We start from the raw sequence: 22,388 nt of genomic DNA, 5'->3' as shown, positions 1-22,388 counted from the left end.
ACTGGAACTGAGATGCCTACTGTATACCCTCAGATCAGCAGGGGACAGGAAATAGAGATTATAGTTAATTGGCAAAATACTGTTGACAAAAATCTCCAGTGTCTGAACTGTAAGTTACTTCAGGGGAGGGGCTTAGCGTTGTAGTTCAGTGTTTTTCTAACAAGAAGAAAAGGTCTTGCAAAGTTTGAAAATATTCACTCCAAGTAGCCTCTTAGGCTAGTTAGTGGTCTGACTGCTGTTTCCAGAATCTTTCACAGAGGTCTCTTAGCCCAACACTTGCCACTGTCGCAGCAGGATCCACAGGCTGGTAGGGAACTGTCCCTGTGGATGGTGTGGTTTTGTGATCCACACTGCCACCTTCTGGGGATCTCACCCATAGCCAGCTGTTCCACTGAGAGCCAACGTCCCAAATCAAAGATGAGTCCACTTATCTCCACTGGACTTATTTCAATGAGCTGAAAAGACAGCGATGATGATGACAGTAAAATACAGAAGATGTTGCAGTTTTCTGAAGTTCTCACTGTTTTAAAAGCGCGTCCCGTAAGGAACAAAAACAGCAGCTGATCAAACAATAAGAGAGAAGAAAATATAATACACAGGAGGGTTGTACTACTATTTTTAAGAGGCAGAAGTGGATGGAACGGCCATGGGGTAAAAGAGAAGAATACTTGAAAACACATGATCCACAATGATAGGCTCTGGAACGTGGGATTATGAACACTTTGTAAATTTTCTTTGTTTTCCAAAATGTTGCAGTAAATAGTTTGTAGGGTGTATCGTGGGCTCTATTAGTTTGCTCGGGCTGCCGTAAGAAAACACCACACAGTGGATGTCTAAAAGCAACAGAAATGTATTCCTTCACATTCTGGAGACCAGAAGACGGCGGGGGCCTGGGGCAGGGAGATGTCAGTAGAGCTGGGCTTTCCCAGGAACTCTAAGGGAGAATCTGTTCCATGTCCTTCTCTCAGTTAACTCTGCCTCTCTGTCCCCACATGGCGCTTGTTCTCCCTGTGTCTTTTCTCCTCCTATATGACACCAGTCATATTGGATTAGGGCCCACCTTACTCCTCTATGAGCTCATTTTAACTAATTACCTTTGCAGTGACCCTAGTTCCAAAGTCACATTCTGAGGTTCTGGAAAGAGCAGGAATTGTGAAGTCACGATCCAATCCAGCACATGGTCACTGGGTTCGGACAACGGCTCAGATACCAATGAGCTGTTTCACCTTGAGAAGTTGCTGACTTTCTGAACATCCATTTTCTCACCTATAAAGTGAAGCCAAGAATACCAACCCCACAGGCCCTTCGAAAGAATGAATGTAAAGGATTTAGGATATGTCTGGAGCAGAGTAAGTTCTTAGCAGAAGACAGCTATTTCACTCAAAAAAAAAAAAAAAAAAAAAAAGCATAACAAATTTAAATAGATGGGGGAAGAGAGACAATCTCTGGACCAAAACACGTCCTTTAAATCAAGAGAACTTTGGAGAAAACAGCTTCTACCTTTCTCGCACATTATATTTGGTACTTACTAAAAAAAGCAAAATATTGAATTTAGCTCCGGAGATACTGGATTGTAGGGTAACATTTAGGTCCATTTCAGTCTCATGTGAGAGGACCCAATGGACTGCAGCCTGCCAGGCTCCTCTGTCCATGGGATTCTCCAGGCAAGAATACTGGATTGGGTTGCCATTTCTTCCTCTAGGGAATCTTCCCATACCCAGGGATCAAACCCTGGTTTCCTGCATTGCAAGCAGATTCTTTACTATCTGAGCCACCAGGGAAGCCCCTAGAAGGGAGACACTGTATAAAATCTGTGTACCTGCTTCTGCCTTTCCTGACCCCCATCCCCACCCCAGCCCTCTAACTCTGTGCATGCCTGACTCTCCAACACCTAGGCTCATTCTAGCTTAACTCCAGGAATGTCCAAGACCTCTGATATCAATAGAAGGGAGCTGTAAGGTCCACTTGGCAGAAAGTAGCCCCTCGTCAATCTGATTAAAATTCTCTTCATTAAAATCAGGGATTGGGGATTTAGAGATAGGTTATCTGGGAAGACCATGATATTGAGTTACTAGAAATTATTACTACTTTAGGATGCGCTTGTTTTCCAATAAATTAGAAGCTCAAGAGACTAGGACATTCTCAGAGAATAAGAAATTTGAACAAATTCCAGAGGCTGACTTGTGGCAAGGGTCCTTGTTACCTGAGGAAAGGTAGTAACTGAGAGAAAAGACCTGAGGCATTAACTGCGGTATTTACATGTGCAAAATGTTTCATGGCTCCTCTAAAAATGCCCATGCGGCTCTGTGTCTACATATGTTTACAGAATGTGTAAATAAATATGAGTAGAATATGAAACACATGTGCTTGTGTTTATAAACTACGCATCCACTTATGCTAATGAAATTACTTCCATCTGAAGATAAATGGTCATTGTCTGCATAAGAACTAGGAATTAGGGAGATTCCTGGAATTTTTATCCTCACATTTGGAGAAACTGAGTCACTATTGTAATGTTTTTGTCATGAAAGGCAGGAAATGTGGCTTATGTCAACATTGAAAACTTTAATGTTTAAAGAGCAAGGAAAGTTGGAAAGAAAGCTATTCTCAGAAATCCTATTTTCATAACAGAGGAAATTTAAACTCAAATTCATTGCAGTAAGCATCCCGTGTAGTCACATATCCACTATTAGCAGACTTCTCCAGGCATCCCACCAATGCGATGTGCATAAAAACCTCTGAGGATTTTGTTTAAAGTGCATGTTTTTGTTAATTATATTAATATATAGTATATTACATTCATAGTATTTATTTATCTTATAACTGAAAGTATGTACCTTTTGCCTATCTTAATCCACTTTATATACTGGACATATCCAATATATAGTCAACATTGCTGTATATTATATATGGGACTTCTCTGGTGGCTCAGTCAGTAAAGAATTCATCTACAATGCAGGAGACTACCTGAAATTCAGGAGACTCAGATTCAATCCTTGGATTAGGAAGATCCCCTGGAGAAGGAAATGGAAACCCACTCTAGTATTCTTGCCTGGGAAATCCCATGGACAGAAGAGCCTGACAGGATACAGTCCATGAGTTGCAAGAATCAAACACGATTTAGCAATAAACCACCATCACCCATATTATATATGAAAGTTGTTAACAGAGTAAATCCTAAGAGTTTTCATCACAAGGAAAAAAATATTTTTGTTTGTTTTATTTTGTAGCTACATGAAATGTTGGATGTTCACTAAAAGTTTTGGGATAATCATTTCATGATGTATGCAAGTCAAATAATTATGATGTGCACCTTAAAATCATACTGTGCTGAAGGTTAATTATATCTTAATAAAACTAGAAGGAAAATGACATTAATTTATTAAGAAAAATAAAATGCATATTTCTGAACCATACTTCCAAAAAATCTAATTAAGCCTCAGTAGTACCAGGGGGTGGAGAAGGCAATGGCAACCCACTCCAGTACTCTCGCCTGGAAAATCCCATGGACAGAGGAGCCTGGTAGGCTGCAGTCTATGGGGTCGCTAAGAGTCAGACATGACTGAGCGACTTCACTTTCACTCTTCACTTTCATGATTGGAGAAGGAAATGGCAACCCCCTCCAGTATTCTTGCCTGGAGAATCCCAGGGATGGGGGAGCCTCTTGGGCTGCCATCTATGGGGTTGCACAGAGTTGGACACGACTGACGCGACTTAGCAGTACCAGGGTAAAGAATCTGTCTTCAGCACAGGAGACACAGGACTTGGGTTCAATCCCTGATCCAAGAAGATCCCCTGGAGAAGGAAATGGCAACCCACTCCAGTATTCTTGCCTGGAAAATCTCATGGACAGAGGAGCCTTGTGGGCTAGAGTCCAAAGGGTCACAAAGAGTCATACATGATTAAGTGACTGAGCACACACACACACAAATACACACACACACACACACATACAGTACCAGGACTCTGCATTCTTAGCATATGAGGCAGTGGACTGGTGACCATGCTTTGAGAAACATGGCTCTAATTTCTGAGTGGTGGAATGATGAACAATTCTTTTTTTGTAATAGGAGGTGGGTAGGTAGGAGCATTTATTTAGAAGATGATGTTCAAAAAAAAAAATGGAACAAAAGTCTGTCGACTCAATAAAATAATGAAACCAACTCCACTGGGTGGCTAATATGAGTTAAAGTTGTAGGTTTCCAGCTGCTCAAACACAAGTCTGCACAGGCTGATTCCCCTCTTCAGATAAATCAGCTAGTGTAGGTATGCTGCTGCTGCTAAGTCACTTCAGTTGTGTCTGACTCTGTGCGACCCCGTAGATGGCAGCCCACCAGGTTCCCCCGTCCCTGGGATTCTCCAGGCAAGAACACTGGAGTGGGTTGCCATTTCCTTCTCCAATGCATGAAAGTGAAAAGTGAAAGTGAAGTCGCTTAGTTGTATCCGACTCTTATCGACCCCATGGACTGTAGCCCACCAGGCTCCTCCATCCATGGGATTTTCCAGGTAAGAGTACTGGAGTGGGGTGCCATCACCTTCTCCGAGTGTAGGTATAGCTGCTTGCTAATTCAACGTCCACCCTTGGAGAAACAGGGCTTATATGGGTTGTGATCTCATGACATTAATGTTGTGGGTCTTGAGCAATATTTTAGAAACTTTTACTTTGAAATAATTAGAGGAACACAAGAAGTTGAAAAAATAGTTCAGAGAGGTCCCATGTGCCCATCATTCAGCCTCTGTAAAGGCAATGTCTTATCATCCATAGCACCTCATCAAAAGCAGGAAATCAACACTGGCATAATACATTCACTATTGTAGATTACTGACCTCACTCAGATTTCACCATTTTTTACATGTACACCTTTGTGTCTCACGTATTGATTTGTATAACCACCACCACTGTAATCAAGATACAGAACTCTTTCTCATCTAAAAGTTGATGTCACCCCTTTATAGTCACCCTATCTCCTAGCCATAATCCCTGGAAACTACTGATCTGTTCTCCATTTGAACAATATTTTAAAAAACAAAATAGAATGGAAGAAATGGAAAATAACAGAAGAAAATGGAAAATAAGAGAAGAGAAAATAGCTGAGGGCATTTCAAAGGGGAGGGGCAAGCGTTGATTTGGGAACCTGTCACTTCTGTTACATGTATATATGTATGTGTTGGGCTGTGTTAGAAAATACAGATCTTATGGAGAGTTGTGAACAAGAAAAAAAAGATTGAGAAATGCTGTGATATTAGACAGGTTGCATCATCAGCAAATGCTTCCTGCCTGCTGAGATCACAGTGACCTTTTCTGTTGGCTGATCGCTGCTGCTTCACATTTGGATGGAAATCCACCATCTGGACCTTAAGTGTTTGGATATTTTTGCTTAGACCTGTAGACCAGGAGACAAAATGAATCAGAGACAGGTAATTGACCATGAGGGGCTCAAGGACCATGCGCGTTCCAGGCTTCCCCCCTCACCCCAATATCCCCGCCCCCAGCCCAGCCTCCCTTAGGGCCTAGAAGATAACAGAAGCCAGAAGATAAGCTCCTCAACTCTATAGACTCCAGAAGACAGTTCAAAAGAGCAGCTAAGGGAGTTCCTGAAACTTTTTTTTTTCCACTTATAAGCCAATTTGTGATGTGTGATTCATACTCAGGCAATTTTAGGAAAACTTAAAAGGTTCATCACAATTTTAAATAAAAATATGTGTTAACCTTTTAAATAATATACTTCATATTATTGATAGGGATAATATTCCACACACACACACACACAAATATATATATAACTGGCTAGAAAGTAAATGGATTGATGTGGCATGACAACCCACTCCAGAATTCTTGCCTGGAGAATCCCATGGACAGAAGAGCCTGGAAGGCTGCAGTCCATGGGGTCACAAAGAGTTAGACATGACTGAAGGGACTTAGCACTCACGTATGGGTGAAGTTCCCCACTTAATCCCCACAAAGAATTAGAGCTTGCTACTTCAAAGGCATAGGTCATTGCAAATGGCACGTGTTTGGTGTCTTTGTCAAACACATTCAGAAACTAAGGAGTGGTTTTTTGTAGGATGCCTCTTTGCGCCTGGCAATTGTGATGTAGATAGGCTGTCCTGCCTAAAAGCTGAAAGAATGTTTCTGCTTGGGAGACAGTGATGAATAGTTGGTGCCTAATCTATTCTTGGGTTGCATAGATTCCGGGAAATAATTCCTTCATATTCTGTTGCAACATTTGAGTTTTTAAGCATGTCCAAACTTATGCCATTGATCTATTTCACCAATGAGTGAAGGAAATCACCTCCAGTGAGGGAGAGTCCAGCTCTCAGGGACTGAGCCACTTGCAATACAGCTTACGGAGTCTGGCTAGCCTGTTTTCAAATCTAAGAACTTCTATAATTTGGGCTGACTGACTCAGGTATTTCAGGATACTGAAAATTTCACTGCCAGGTGTCACTTGAACAAACTTCCTGAAATCACAGAAACAATCTTTAACTAAAATGATCACACTTCACTTCAAAACCTTATGTGAGCATTCTTTACTTTGACGGCTGTTATTCACTTCAGAAAAGTGACACTTCAGAAAAGCAGTGTCTCATGTTTTACTGTCATTTCTTGCCACAACTTTTTTTTTTTCAGTACCTGTATTTGGATTACAGGTGCGATTTTCTCCGTTTTCTTAAATACTAACTCAGGATCAGAAGCATGATATTGACCATTGGCTATTCTCTGGGGATAATCCTGAGTGTGGATCCACATTCAGATGTAACCTCTTTACCTGGCAACACCCCTTCTCCTGAACAAAGGCTGATACCCCCTCAGCAGCAACCTCATGACAGCTTTTCCAGGTCACATCACAGCTCCCAGGTTATTTAACCAAACAGCCCTCTGCATCATTTCCCCATAGCTTGGGTTCTCACTGGTTATCAGCAATGACAGCTTCTTCATTTATTCTTCCCCCTCATACAAACACTATGGCAGGGACCGTGGGCTTTTCGTCCCTGCACTGCTTCCTCCTTACTTTTCCCAGGGTAGCATTCCAGGCTATGCTATCCAGGAGCTGATCTGCCTCCTCCATCTCTTTCCTGCCACAGCCATCTTGGAAGACCCTTGTTCTACATGGCCCACCTACAGTACACAAGGGGGTTCCCAGCTGCATCAGACTTTAGAGAGGCACAGTTTCAGGGTTTATTTGTTGTTCCATGTCATCTAGCCTGACTTAGCTTTACATAGGCTGACAGTTGATTCATTCTTTGGACACGAACTTATTTATCCAGCTGTAAAGTAAACTATCTGCTCTACACATATGATAGCAATGACTTTTCCACATTTTTATGCCACTGAATTTTATGTGACATCTACAGAGATATTTTATACAGGAATTTTGTGAATAAATTACTCTGCTTCTTCTCTGGGCACAACATTTACAAATTTGGGACTGATTTTGTAAGATTCTTAGCAGCAAAGTAAACTACTTGTTCTTACTAAAAGAAGTAGACGTTGAATGATGTCTTTATATTTTGGGTCTGTTCTTTGGCCTTAGCAACAAAATTGAATACCTTAAAATATTACTTTTTGTTTGTCTTAGAAAAACTTAACTCTTCTAATAGACAACTCAGGACATTTTGTGTGAAAATAAAGCGAGATTTGACAAAGTTTCAAAGAAAGTGTATCTTCAGTTTGATTTTTCTTTTTCTGTTTCTCATGTGAAATAATCGCTTGTTTGATCTACACGGACTCATATTCCTTATGTATAAGAAATTCCTATCCACTGTTACATTTGGGATGCTTTTCTGAACTGTAGTTTATGTTACTATGCTCATTACTCTTTTCATGCCTCAGTGAACCATTGTAAAACCAGTAACCCAATTTTGTAAATTGAGAATTTAAAATAATTGCTTAACCAAGGTCCTCAGGAAAGCAGAGCCTGAGACACAGATTAGAGTGCTGATAATTTATTTGGAATGTGCAAACTTAGGGCAGTCCAGGTGAGGGAAAATGGGGTCTGTGAAGCAAAGAAAGATGTGAATGAATGTGATGTAACACATGACTGCATTGGCCATGGCAGCACAATGAGCCACAGAGACACCAGACTGCACAGCAGGCTCGCCCACCTCCCTAGGGCTTCTCTGGAAGTGTTCCAAGTCAATGGAGGAGAGGGAATCTATTTGCCCAACTCCTTCCCGTCCCAGTGGTCAGGGTTTACCTCCTGATGGCTCAATGCCTGTCACTCTGGCTTGTGCCATCCAGCCCGTTGGCAGCTTCTAAGTCTCATTTCTGTCCTCTGTCAAATGAAGACAATTATATCACCTCCTTATGAGATGTTTTGAGGATTAAACAGGGTAAAGAATTTAAAACCTGAACAACTATAGGCATTCAAACAAATGACCGCTAAGGAAAAGATGACAGGAACTCCTGGATGCTCAGCCATTGATCAGAGTTCCTATTCATCTGTTAAATGATAAGGAACTTGCAATCAGCCAGACATAAAGGAACAGCAGAGACAGCTGGGTGTGGTGACAGACTTGAAACTTGGTCCAACAGGGATGTGCAGCTGTTTTGACCATATTCATGAGAGTAGAGGGAAGGGATGGGTTCCAGAAATGTTTCAGCAAGAATAATAATAAGCAAAAATTATATAACTTTGGAAGGAAAAGACCTGCTCTGTAGTGGCCAAACACAATACCTTATAATGGCTTCCTAAGAAAAATGTCTATTTCAACACTGTTCCAGGAATTCAGAGAATGCTGGAAATCATTTATTTTGCCCTGTTTCTACCTTCTGCCTTTTTTTTTTTTCCTTATCTTTTTTTGTAAATATCATGTAGAACAAGAGCAAAAGTTTACCTCTCCATCTGTTATCTCACTGGGTCAGAGTTGTTCCTTTAAATCTGGGGGGTAACAAATCAAAGTTCCCAGAGTTGGCTCTATTCCCCACACAGAATTCATTTATTTTGAATGGCATAGTTACAGGTTTCACTACAGAGTGGCAACCCCATTGCATTTCAGCCAAGAAACTCATGCTTAGAAAAAATATTCCAAGCTCTGCTGAAAACAGATCCAGTGCTAACACAGCCAAATTAAACACTGAAGTCAAGACATTTAGAATCAGTATTCTCATGTTGCTTGTTACTTCTTTACATGGCATCCAACTGAATGCCTTAATTTTATGTTGAGTTTTGTTAAGGACATGACTTTTCATTCAGCAAATACTCCTTGAGCTTTGGTGTAGGGCCACGGACATTACCATGTATGCGTGCATGCTTAGTCACTTCAATTGTGTCTGTGTCTTTGTGACCCCTTGGGCTGTAGCCCACCAAGCTCTTCTGCCCATGGGATTCTCCAGTCAAGAATACTGGAGTGGATTGCCATGCCCTCCTCCAGGGGATCTTCCCCACCCAGAGATGGAACCCAAGTCTCTTACGTCTCTTGCAGTGGCAGGCGGGATCTTTACCACTAGCACCACGTGGGAAACCCCCATTAACAAGCAAACATTGCATTTTATATGAGCTGTCTACAATTTAGTTAAAAATATGTGACAATTAACTAAAACAGGAGTGAAAAAGATGTCATAAGGCAGTATGAGTGGTAAAGATAGCTAACTCTGGTGCTGAAAACTGGGTCTCTCTGTACCAGTGCTGAACTGAATCTCAGAGACCCAGTTTGTGTGAAGCAGAAAAGAATAGCTTAATTACTTTGCCAGGCAAAGGGGAACACAGTAGGTTTGTGCCTCTCAAAACTGTGTTTTCCAACTTGGGAGGATTTAGTGGGGAGTTTTATAGCAATAGTTCAAGGGCAGGATTGCTGATAAGGATTAGGGTGTGAGTAGGGCTTGTACTTCTTTAATCTTGTCTCAGGCAGTTTCTTAGCTGCTCCTCCCTTGACTCTTCTTGGAGTCTGCTCCCCATGAATAGTAAATGCGGGACAGAAAGACTTCTGTGTCCAGGAGCCCAACAGGGCTTTTACTCATACCATCTTACATACTCATCAGAAGTGTATGAGGACTCCAAATTCTTAACATCTTTGCCAACACTTACTATTGTCAGTCTTTTAAAAATTATATTTATTCTAATACAAATGACATGGTATCTCACTGTGATTACAATTTGCCATTTCCCTAGTAAGGAATGATGTTGAGAATTTTTTCTTGTGCATATTGGTCATTTGTATATCTTTTGGTGAAGTGTCTTTCAAATCCTTTGTCTATTTTTGATTGGGGTTATTTGCTTTTTCTGGAGAAGGCAATGGCAACCCACTCTGGTACTCCTGCCTGGAAAATCCCAAGGATGGAGGAGCCTGGTAGGCTGCAGTCCATGGGGTCACTGAGGGTCGGACACGACTGAGTGACTTCACTTTCACTTTTCACTTTCATGCATTGGAGAAGGAAATGGCGTCCCACTCCGGTGTTCTTGCCTGGAGAATCCCAGGGATGGGGGAGCCTGGTGGGCTGCCATCTAAGGGGTCACACAGAGTCGGACATGACTGAAGTGACTTAGCAGCAGAAGGAGCAGATTTTTCTACTGCATTTTAAAGGTTTTTTTTTTTAATACTCTGAGACAAGTCCCTTATTCAATATTTGACTTGCAAATATTTTCTCTCATTTTGTGCATTGTCTTTTCACTTTTAAATAATGTCATTACAGTAGAAAAAGTTTAAGATTTTTGATGAAGTCTTATCTGCTGCAGTCCATGGGGTTGCAAAGAGCTGGATACGACTTAGAGACTGAACAACAAAAACAATTTATCCTTTCTTTAAAAATTTCTTGTGCTTTGGTGTAATAGCTAAGAAATCATTGCCCAATTTAAAATCATGAAAATGTACACCTGTATTTTCTAAGGGCTTTATAGCTTTAGCTCTTGCATTCAGATCTTTGATCCATTTTGAATTAGTTGTCATATGTGCTGTGAAGTAGGAGTCCAACTTCATTCTTTTCCATGCAGATCTCTTGTTGCTCCAACATTGCTTATTGAAAAGACTATTCTTTCTTAACCTATTTGATTGTCTCTTGTCAAAAATCAATTGGCCATAAATACAGTGGTTTATTTCTGGACTCTCAATTTTATTCCATTGATCTGTAAGTCTGTCCTTATACCAGTACCATACTGTCTTGACTACTGTAGCTTCATAGTGGAAGTGTGAGTTCCTCTACTTTTTTTTCAGGCTTGTTTTGGCTATTCTAGATCTTTCACATTTTTATATGACTTTTAGGATCAACTTATCAATTTCTGCAAAAGTGTAACTGAGGTTTTGAAAGGAATTGTATTGCAACTGTAGAATAATTTGAGGAGAATTGCCATCTTAACAATTCTTTTAATTCATGAATGCAGAATGTCCTATTTATTTAGGTCTTCTTTAGTTTTTTCCAATAGTATTTTATAGTTTTCAGTACATAAATTTTGCACTTGTTTTGTTAAATTTATTCCCAAATATTTTATTCTTTGTGAGGTTGATATAAATTTAATCATTTTCTTAATTTCATTTTTGGATTGTTCATTACTGATGTTTATACATACACTAAAAATAGTGTTTGATTTTTGTTCATTGATCCTATTCCTGCAAACTTGCTGTACTTGTTTATTAGTTCTAATAAGTTTTGTTTTTCCCTTTTTTTTTTAGTTGTGTGTGTTCCTTAGCATTTTTTACATACAAAATCATATCATCTGTGAATATAGATAGTTTAACTTCTTCTTTTCCAGTCTGGATGCCTTTTATTTCTTTTACTTGTTTAATTGTCCTGAATTCACTTTGTTTTGAAATAATTTCCCCTTGAGTTCTTGCTCCACCAAGCCTTGGAATCATAATTATGTCAGTTCAGATCTGCCCTTCATTTTCTGGGTTCCTATGTAATTTCCTAGGGGGTTCATACAGAACCATGTCATCAGTGGGAGGGGGCACTGTCTGGGTCCTTGGTGCCATCATCATTCTTGTTTTCATTTATTTCAGCCATTTATGCATGCAGACTACTGCTATGTCCTTTTTGCCCCAAGCTGATGGACCCCTCAGATCTCTAGTTCTCTAGGCTGTGTTGTCACAGCTCTCGGGTGCTCACAAAACATTTAGTAGCTCCCAGATTTCTCCTGGTTGCAGGAAACTCTGTTGGGGCTGTCTTGGATCTGTCTGCCTGAATATAGTATCATTCTCCTGGCTTGATGGGCAGGAATTCATGTACTCTGGGCTCTTCCCACGCACGGGGAACATGGGTTTCTTCTGCTTGGAATACTCAACCAACATGGAGCTTTGCTCATTTGACTCTGAACCCCAGGGTTTGATCATGGACTAGGTGTCTTCTATGGAGCCTGTGATAGAGTTTCAATAACATTCTGAATTGTTACAACAAGGGACGGAGTGGGTGCTACTGGCATCCAGCAGATAGAGGCCAATGATGCTGTGAAACATCTTACAATGCACAGGACAGTTCTCACATCAAAGAATTATCTGGACCAAAAGGTCAACAGAGTCGAGGCAGAGACATCTTGTGATGAATCTATTGTTCATCCTCATCCTTGAGGATCTGCGCTTTGAAATAATAATAATAAAGCATTTTAATCTGATTTTCTGCTGCTGCATTGCCATCCCTGGGGCATTGGAGACAGAAGGTCTATTTGATCAGGAAAGATAGGGAGCAGGAGGAAGTAACAACAATAACGAAATGTTAGTTGGATACCACAGAGCAATGAAAATGAATGAGCCATAGATACACAGGAAACACAACAACAAAATAATGTTGAATAAAAGAATATATACAAGGACTTCCCTGGCAGTCCAGTGGTTCAGACTCCATACTTTCACTACAGGGGTACTTGTTCAATCTCTAGTTGGGGAACTGAGATCCCATAAGCTTCAGCATGGTCAAATATATATATACACTATGATTCCATGTATAGAAAGTTCCAAAACACACAAAGCTACTTTATTGAGATATCCACAGCTGGACTGGATGGTAACACTATAAAGAAAAGCAAGGATGTAATTGCCATAAAAGTCATTATCTTTTACTCCATTATCTCTGGAATAGGCAGGTGGAGGGAAATTACGATGAAAAAAGGACACAAGATTACATTCCAAGGTACTGGTGGTGTTCTACTTCTTGCTTCCTTTAACCAGTACATTTATGTTTTATAAACTTCTTTATATGCTTCACAATAAAAAAGTTAAAAAAACACAGTAGTCAAAATTCAAAAATTTTACCCTCTTGAAACAAATAAAGTACATACATAGAAAAAAATAGGTGAATTTCAAATAAGATCTGAGGTGTGGTTGATAACGTACCAGTGTTAATCTCATAGTTTCGATGCATGTTCTAAGATATGGAAGCTGTTAACAATCAAGGAAACTAGGTGAAGGATACATGGGGCCTCTCTGAACTTTGCAATTTTCCTCAAAGTGTGAAATTAGTTCAAAATAAAATATTTACTTAAGACAAATACCATCCTAACATTTATACACGTTTTTTCCAACCTTTCACCTTTTTCTAAATTTTTACTTGTTTTTCTTTTTTGCTAATATGAGCAACATCTATGGAAATAACCACAGATAATACTTGCAATGCACTTATTTTGTGCAAGGCACTGCTCTAAGTGGTTAATAACTATGCACTCATTTCATCCTAACAGAATTCCAAGGGCTAGAGGTGATTACTATCCCCATTTTACTGTTGGTGAAATAGAGACACAGAGAGCTGTGTGTGATGACTAGCCTAGCTGGCAGGTGGCAGGGAGTGGCAACCGTCTGGCTCCACAGTCTGTGCTCATAATATATTGTCATTACTGAGAGTTTGGGAAGTACAGAAAAGTATGAAGACACAGAAACAAAAAGCCAGTCAGATGCAACTACTATTTTTTTATTGTAGCATGTTCCCTTCCAGCCTTTTTTCCTCTGTGTGTTTTAATTTGGTAGACACGAATTTGTAGCCAGATTTTCTTTTGACTCTAAACATCATGTCATGTGCATTTTTCATGCCACTAAAAATCTAAACAAAGCATTAAAGGCTACATGATATTTTGTGTATAGAGTTGCTACACTTTGCATACCTGTATCTAGAATGCTGTGTGTTTAGATGTTTCCAATTTCTTTGCTATTATATATAAAGCTGACATGAATATCCTCATTCTTAATTCATGTTTCCTTTCTGAGTATTTGTTTAATTTCTACTTTTTTGTCACTTAACTTTTTTCTCTGCTTTTCTTACCATAACTTACTATACAAGTAATTCTATAAATGCACAGGTTACCATTTTAGTATTAATATAAATATTTACAAGTTTTAAAAATTCTCTATCTTATACCATTCAGTATTCCTCCTTGCCATTCAAGAGTGAATGGCAGATTTTCCATGCTTCAGAAATGAGATGAGTAATGTCTTTCTTCACACCTGATAGAAGTTTCCAAAGTGAAATGAGATGGAGGCAAGGACGGCAGTCAGTAAGGATGAGGATGCACGTAACGGCTCCAAGCTTCTGCTGATGTAGCAAGTGCTCTTGTGGTATGCTGTGGCTCTTACTCCCCTAACCAGTTCCATACTGAGACATTACTATCTGCACTTTACAGATGAGGAAACTCAGGCCCAAACCCAGAGAGCTAGTTTCAGAAGGAGTGAGCATGGAAATAGGGATGATATGGGAGGAGGAGAAACTGCAGACCAGATCCCCTTGGGATACGTGTCTCTAAGCAGTTATGTCAGATTTGTATTGAATATTTACAGGAAAACACACACACACACACACAAATCCCATCAGGTTTGGAATCTTCAATTTAGGACATTCTAACACAAATATTTGCCTTAATTCAATCTACTTGGGGTGAGTCTGGGGTCGGAGTGTGGTACATGGAAACCTAGCACCTGGGTTCGTTAGACACATGGAATCTCAGAACCCATGTCAGACCCACTGACTCAGGACTGCATTTTCACAAGATCTGTGTGCACATCTAAGTCTGAGAAGCACTGCTGTAAGAGTTTATTAGGAAGGATTTCCTTCAGATGTCTTTGAGCCCAATGTAGCATCTACAAGCCATGAAACACTTTTTCTCGGTATGTTTACCAAGAGGCTCAAGGAATGCTGACTGACATCAGAGGCTGTCTAGGGAATCTTGGAAATGCAGATGTGGGATCACAGAACTGCAGCTCTGCCAACTGTCTTCTGCCCTCTTCCTACTTTTCAGTTTAGATCAGTTCAGTTGCTCAGTCGTGTCCGACTCTTTGCAACCCCATGAATCACAGCATGCCAGGCCTCCCTGTCCATCACCAACTCCCAGAGTTTACTCAAACTCATGTCCATTGAGTTGGTGATGCCATCCAGCCATCTCATCCTTTGTCGTCCCCTTCTCCTCCTGCCCCCAATCCCTCCCACCATCAGAGTCTTTTCCAATGAGTCAACTCTTCGCATGAGGAGGCCAAAGTACTGGAGTTTCAGCTTTAGCATCATTCCTTTCAAAGAAATCCCAGGGCTGATCTCCTTCAAGATGGACTGGTTGGATCTCCTTGCAGTCCAAGGGACTCTCAAGAGTCTTCTCCAACACCACAGTTCAAAAGCATCAATTGTTCGGTGCTCAGCTTTCTTCACAGTCCAACTCTCACATCCATACACGACCACTGGAAAAACCATAGCCTTGACTAGACGGACCTTTGTTGGCAAGGTAATGTCTCTGCTTTTGAATATGCTATCTAGGTTGGTCATAACTTTCCTTCCAAGGAGTACATGTGTTTTAATTTCATGGCTGCAATCACCATCTGCAGGGATTTTGGAGCCCAGAAAAATAAAGTGTGACACTGTTTCCACTGTTTCCCCATCTATTTCCCATGAAGTGATGGGACCAGATGCCATGATCTTAGTTTTCTGAATGTTAAGCTTTAAGCCAACTTTGTCACTCTCCTTTTTCACTTTCATCAAGAGGCTTTTGAGTTCCTCTTCACTTTCTGCCATAAGGGTGGTGTCATCTGCATATCTGAGGTTATTGAGATTTCTCCCGGCAATATTGATTCCAGCTTGTGCTTCTTCCAGCCCAGCGTTTCTCATGATGTACTCTGCATAGAAGTTAAATAAGCAGGGTGACAATATACAGCCTTGACATACTCCTTTTCCTATTTGGAACCAGTCTGTTGTTCCATGTCCAGTTCTAACTGTTGCTTCCTGACCTGCATACAGGTTTCTTAAGAGGCAGGTCAGGTGGTCTGGTATTCCTATCTCTTAAAGAATTTCCCACAGTTTATTGTGATCCACACAGTCAAAGGCTTTGGCATAGTCAATAAAGCAGAAATAGATGTTTTTCTGGAACTCTCTTGCTTTTCTAATGATCCATTGAATGTTGGCAATTTGATCTCTGGTTCCTTTGCCTTTTCTAAAACCAGCTTGAACATCTGGAAGTTCACTGTTCGCGTATTGCTGAAGCCTGGCTTGGAGAATTTTGAGCATTACTTTACTAGCGTGTGCGATGAGTGCAATTGTGTGGTAGTTTGAGTATTCTTTGGCATTGCCTTTCTTTGGGATTGGAATGAAAACTGCCCTTTTTCCAGTCTTATGGCCACTGCTGAGTTTTCCAAATTTGCTGGCATATTGAGTGCAGCACTTTCACAGCATCATCTTTCAGGATTTGAAATAGCTCAATTGGAATTCCATCACCCCCACTAGCTTTGTTTGTAGTGATGCTTTCTAAGGCCCACTTGACTTCACATTCCAGGATGTCTGGCTCTAGGTGAGTGATTACACCATCGTGATTATCTGGGTCATGAAGATATTTTTTGTACAGTTCTTCTGTGTATTCTTGCCACCTCTTCTTAATATCTTTTGCTCCTGTTAGGTCCATACAATTTCTGTCCTTTATTGAGCCCATCTTTGCATGAAATGTTCCCTTGGTATCTCTAATGTTCTTGAAGAGATCTCTAGTCTTTCCATTCTGTTGTTTTCCTCTATTTCTTTGCATTGATCGCTGAGGAAGGCTTTCTTATCTCTCCCTGCTATTCTTTGGAACTCTAACTGCAATTAATTGCATTGTGCACTAAAGCTCCAAGGTGGAATGGGCTGGAGGGCATCTGGCAGAGTCCTACCAACAGAAAACAACTGAGACCCAGCTGCTATTAGGATAAGCTTCCCAGGAAGGACGATCACCACAAAGACAAAACAATGCTACTTCTGGGAGGTAAGGGGCGGTGGAATGATCTCTCCTTATGCTTTTTACAGAAGTGAAACGCACTGACAAGGCGGTTAGAGATGGCGTCTCCCAACCTCATTGTTTTACACGTGAAAGAACCAAGAGCCTTCACTGTGATCACACAAGTACTAGCAAGGGGCAGAGTTGGTGTCCCCTTTGGTTCCTTGGCTTCCAGGCCCAGTCCTGCCCCGCAGCATGGGTGGTGCTGGAATGCGTTGGTACTTAGCCTCCATTTCCAGCACCTTCTAGCATAGCTCCTTTCAGAAGTAAGAAACCTCCTTTCTAGACTCTTCTATGGTTGGATTGTGGATATGATTTGGGTTCCTTGGATTACATGCACTCCCAAGCCGTCTGAAGGTGAATTAGCGCATCTTTCTGTTCTTTCTGCCAGCACACTCAGCAATGGAGGTGGATTATTTGCAGCACAGCTGCCCGGGGGTCAGGAGACATGGAAGGATACTTGCTTTAGCCAGCGCAGATCTAGGACAAGAGATGTGACTCTGAGGGAACAACTGAGACCACAAGGCTTTCTGATCCCTGACTTGCATCAAAAGTACTCCCAGGGCAATAGTCCCAGGTAGCTTCTTGATTCCCCATCTTTCTGACAATGGTGAGGCATCGGCTCCTGGAGGGGTGTTCCTCCAATCCCTCCCACAGTTTTGTAAGCACAGTATTAAATCCCTTTTTGCTTAAAGTGCCTAGGGCTTTTCTATTTTCTGCTGCTGAATCCTAACTGAAGTATGTACTCTCTTAAGTGTGAGGCATAAATTCACAGTAAATTATATCAGGAAGGAGCTCTGCAAAGACCCATTTTTTCCTTCTCTCTCTGATTACTCACGCACAGTATTTGAAACACAAATGTCTTTCACAATGTACTCTTTCTGGAATTTATGTTGTATCATCACCCAAACTTCCTAGAATGGTAGGATATTTAAATATAAACTTTGTCATACATCAAAACTCTAGGTATCAGGAAAAATGTCAGAGGTATCATTTAATTTGCAATGGTAGTGCTTGCTGACAGAACAAACAAACTTAACAAGAGTTACTGGAGAACTTCCCTGGCGGTACAGTGGATAAGAATCTGCCTGCCAATGCAGAGGACACAGGTTCGATCCCTGATCTGGGAAGATTCTGCATGCCACAGAGCAACTAAGCCCGCGAGCCACAACTGCTGAGTCCACATGTTGCAACTACTGAAGCCCGTGCACCTAGAGCCTGTGCTCGGCAACAGGAGAAGCCACCACAGTGAGGACCTGCGCACCACAATTATAGAGTAGCCCCTGCTCACGGCAATTAGAGAAACTCCTGGTGCAACAATGAAGACACAGCACAAACAAAAATAGAATTAAAAAAAGAGTTACTGGAGGATAGGAAAATTTTAATTTTTCTTCTGAACATGTGTATGCAACATTTCTCATGCTGAGACTTTCTTGTTTTGTCAGTGTACAGCTTGCATTCATTCCTAGAGCACACATTTGGCTCAGAAGGTGGTCCATAGTAAAGACCATACAAAGTTGGAAATGAATCATTTAGAGAAAACATTCATTTCAAAATTCTAGCTTATTTTAATAATAATAATAATAACTTAATTTCTGAGATCTTTCTGTGCTCTAATCACTGTGCTATGTGCATTCTATCTTGTGGGCCATTGCATTGAATGGTCTCATAAAGTTGTTGTTTGTCATTTAGTCACTAAGTCATGTCTGACTCTTTTGCCATCCTGTGGACTCTAACCCACCAGGATCCTCTGTCCATGAGATTTCCCAGGCAAGAATATTAGAGTGGGTTGCCATTTCGTTCTCCAGGGAATCTTCCCAACCTAGGGATCAAACTTTGGTCTTGTGCATTGGCAGGTGGCTTCTTTACCACTGAGCCACCAGAGAAGACCTCCCACAAAGTAGATGTTATTATTTCTATTTTACAGATGATGAAACTGAGATTCAGTGAGATTAAGCATCTTGCTCAAAGATACTCAACTTGTAATTGACACAGCTGGCATTTGAACCTAGTCTTTTTTTGACTCAAAAGCTCATAACCGTTCTACCATCATCTCCCCAAATAGTACCTGCCTAAGAGAATAGCATATTCAAAAGCAGAGACATTACTTTGCCAATAAAGGTCCATCTAGTCAAGGCTATGGTTTTTCCTGTGCTCATGTATGGATGTGAGAGTTGGACTGTGAAGAAAGCTGAGCGCTGAAGAATTGTTGCTTTTGAACTGTGGTGTTGGAGAAGACTCTTGAGAGTCCCTTGGACTGCAAGGAGATCCAACCAGTCCTTTCTAAAGGAGATCAGTCCTGGGTGTTCACTGGAAGGAATGATATTAAAGCTGAAACTCCAGTACTTTGGCCACCTCATGCGAAGAGTTGACTCATTGGAAAAGACTCTGATGGTGGGAGGGATTGGGGGCAGGAGGAGAAGGGGATGACAGAGGATGAGATGGCTGGATGGCATCACCGATTCATCATGGACGTGAGTTTGAGTGAACTCCGGGAGTTCGTGACGGACAGGGAGGCCTGGCGTGCTGCGATTCATGGGGTTGCAAAGAGTGGGACAAGATTGAGCGACTGAACTGAACTGAAGAGAATAGGACATGTAACGTTTCATATAGCTTTAAGAAGTTCAGGATATCTGCTGTATGTTCTAATGTAACTAAAGGATGTTAAGGGAATGACTTTAAAAAAACTTATTCTCTTTCCTGGTGAAAATTTTGGTCATGTAAAAAACTTATATATGTCTTAATTCATGGAGTTCTAGGGAAAGGGATTAGTGGTGTGTAGTCACAAGAGGTAAACTGGATCAGGTGGGAGGGCAGGAAATTTTCCTTTTTGTTTCTCCCCCTTTATACTCGAGGGTTCTGTGTCATTTACATTTTGGCAAAGGTTTGTAAGGAGCTGATGCTGGCTGGATCTCAATTCTGGTGTGAAAAGGACATATACACAGAAGTGTAAGGTGCAAATTCATTAGTCATCAGGAAAAGCCCTCCTCCTCACCACTTCTCCCCAAAGTAGCTCTGAACATATGCCTGCAACATCCCTTGTTCTTGGTGCTGTGCTAAGAAGCAGGCCTTATCTGTAGAGAAATGACCTTTCCTGTTTGCTCAACATTTATGACAACAGGAGCATGGGGAAACAAGACTGCCACCCACAACACAGCACTTTATTCACCTGGATGTTGGAGTGCAGATTTTGGCGACTGGGTGCTGGAAGATCCAGCAGTTACGTGGCTGCAAACAAACGCTGGCTGCCCTTCCCTGAGCACAGACGTCAAGCGGGGTCAGGTCCCAGTGGTTCAGTGGTTGCATCAGTGGCTTTTCTCAAGAATAGCTGACACTAACAGCTATCTCCCTGAGCGCAGGCTCAAGGCCCCCAAAGCCCACAGCGCCTCCACAAGCTCCCCTTAGATCTGGACCTTGTGCTCCAAATCAAATACCACCCACGCCACAGCGTAGAAAGAGCTGATTCAGCTTTCGGTGACTCTTCAGTCTCGACCTTTCTCCTATAATTGCTAAGCTTGTTTTTAATCAATGTTTAACTTCTTGATTAATTTCCTTGATTTCTAAGGGCAGTTTTTCACAAGTGAGATAATGTGTTCTAAATGTTCGCTGAGCTGTTGGTGCACTGGAAACTGTAAACACTTCAGACTGCTTTTTGTCTCCCTAATGCTCTCCCTTATTATGTGGGCTTGCAGCGCCTATGAAATTTAGTCTTTATTCTCTCTGCCATCTGCATAATTGCCAGTGTTTAAAGAACCTCGCTTCTCCCTTTCTTTGCCACTGGGAAAAGAATTGTTTGTTCAGCCTTCACTAAATTAGTATTTTTCTGGCTTCTTATCTCTCATGTCTTGAAGAGTGGTATGTAATTAATTCTGAAATTTTGATGGTTTTCACATTACTCACTGCCTTCTCCTTGGCAATTCACCTGCTTTCTACTTTCTTTCTCTCAGATCTGTTTGTCTCCGGGGGAGGACTTCTCACTCACATCTTTATTTCATTTGCTTTTTAAAAGGCTTTGTGGTTCTTTGGAATAAGAGAATGTTATCTGCTGCGATCGAGCCTAACTGCCGGCTCCTTTGTCATTTTGCTTGTGCTCCCTGGGCTACATCCCCCGTCCTTGGGATGCAGGTATTGGACTTGGAGGCGCCGGGTAATCCCATAATGGAACCACACTTAAAAGCCGGACAGCTTCCTCAGAGTACTATTGCTCTAATACATTTCCATTACTGGCATTTGTCAATATGGGACTGAGACAGCAAAGCTATGGGGAGGATATTTGAAAATGGGAGAAAAGACCAGATTGATATGAATCTTGGCAGATTTTTTCCCAGTGTTTCTTTACCCTCCTGCCATACCCCCAAACAGATTTCCTTATTTTACTTTTTATTTACTTTCTGCTCTCTGTCCTTATTGCTATTTCTTATAATAGCAAGTGATTTAAACTAGAGGCTCTGTAATAGGATTTGCCAATCACTCATACACACTGGTTTTTACACACAAATTGAAAAATGCTGTACATACTGTTTACATCTTTCTTTTTTCACTTAAACCTTTAACTTGAAGATTATTCCAATCCTTCCCCTCTTCTTTTGTTTTGCAAAAAAATAATATCAGATAGTGCATTACCATTTTCCCTTAGCAATATATAGTGATCCTGTTTCCTTGCTTAAAAATGTCTACTTTAACCTGATGTTCCTAATTTTCCATTTTAGGATCCTATCTTGAGTATCAGTAACTCCCCTTCTGTAGTTGCTAGGTGCTCCATAACTATCTATGGACTGGACTTGAACTGATGCATTTTATGCAGAGAGGTAAATAATAGATTTGAGTAGTCAGAGGCGGGGACTTGAGCTGATGAATTTTATGCAGAGGTAAATAATAGATTTGAGTAGTCAGAGGCGGGGTTTAGAAGGACTAGATTCTAAGCATCCAAAGGCTTGCAAGGTTTTTTCAGAGTCTCATTCTTCTTGTTGCTTTATTTCTTTAGAACAACCAGAATTATTTTCAAACCTCTCATCAGAGTGGTGGTGAGTGTTCTCATCACAGCAGGGTAGATGGGAGGGAAACTGATCCTTTGGGTCAGCACTGACATATAATTTAGATTTTTTCTCTCTGAAATGATTTAGGTATAGACTTGCCAGGAAGCTGCAGGTTGGACTAAATGCTCTCTTGAGGCCTTTGCCAACCATGTGGTTTTATAATTCATGGTAAAATGTTAGAATGACTAATTCACACTTACTTTAAAATAAAGTCAGA

This window comes from Bos indicus, chromosome 8 (genome assembly GCF_029378745.1).
Source record: "Bos indicus isolate NIAB-ARS_2022 breed Sahiwal x Tharparkar chromosome 8, NIAB-ARS_B.indTharparkar_mat_pri_1.0, whole genome shotgun sequence".
Classification (NCBI taxonomy): domain Eukaryota; kingdom Metazoa; phylum Chordata; class Mammalia; order Artiodactyla; family Bovidae; genus Bos; species Bos indicus.
This window is presented reverse-complemented; position numbering follows the sequence as displayed.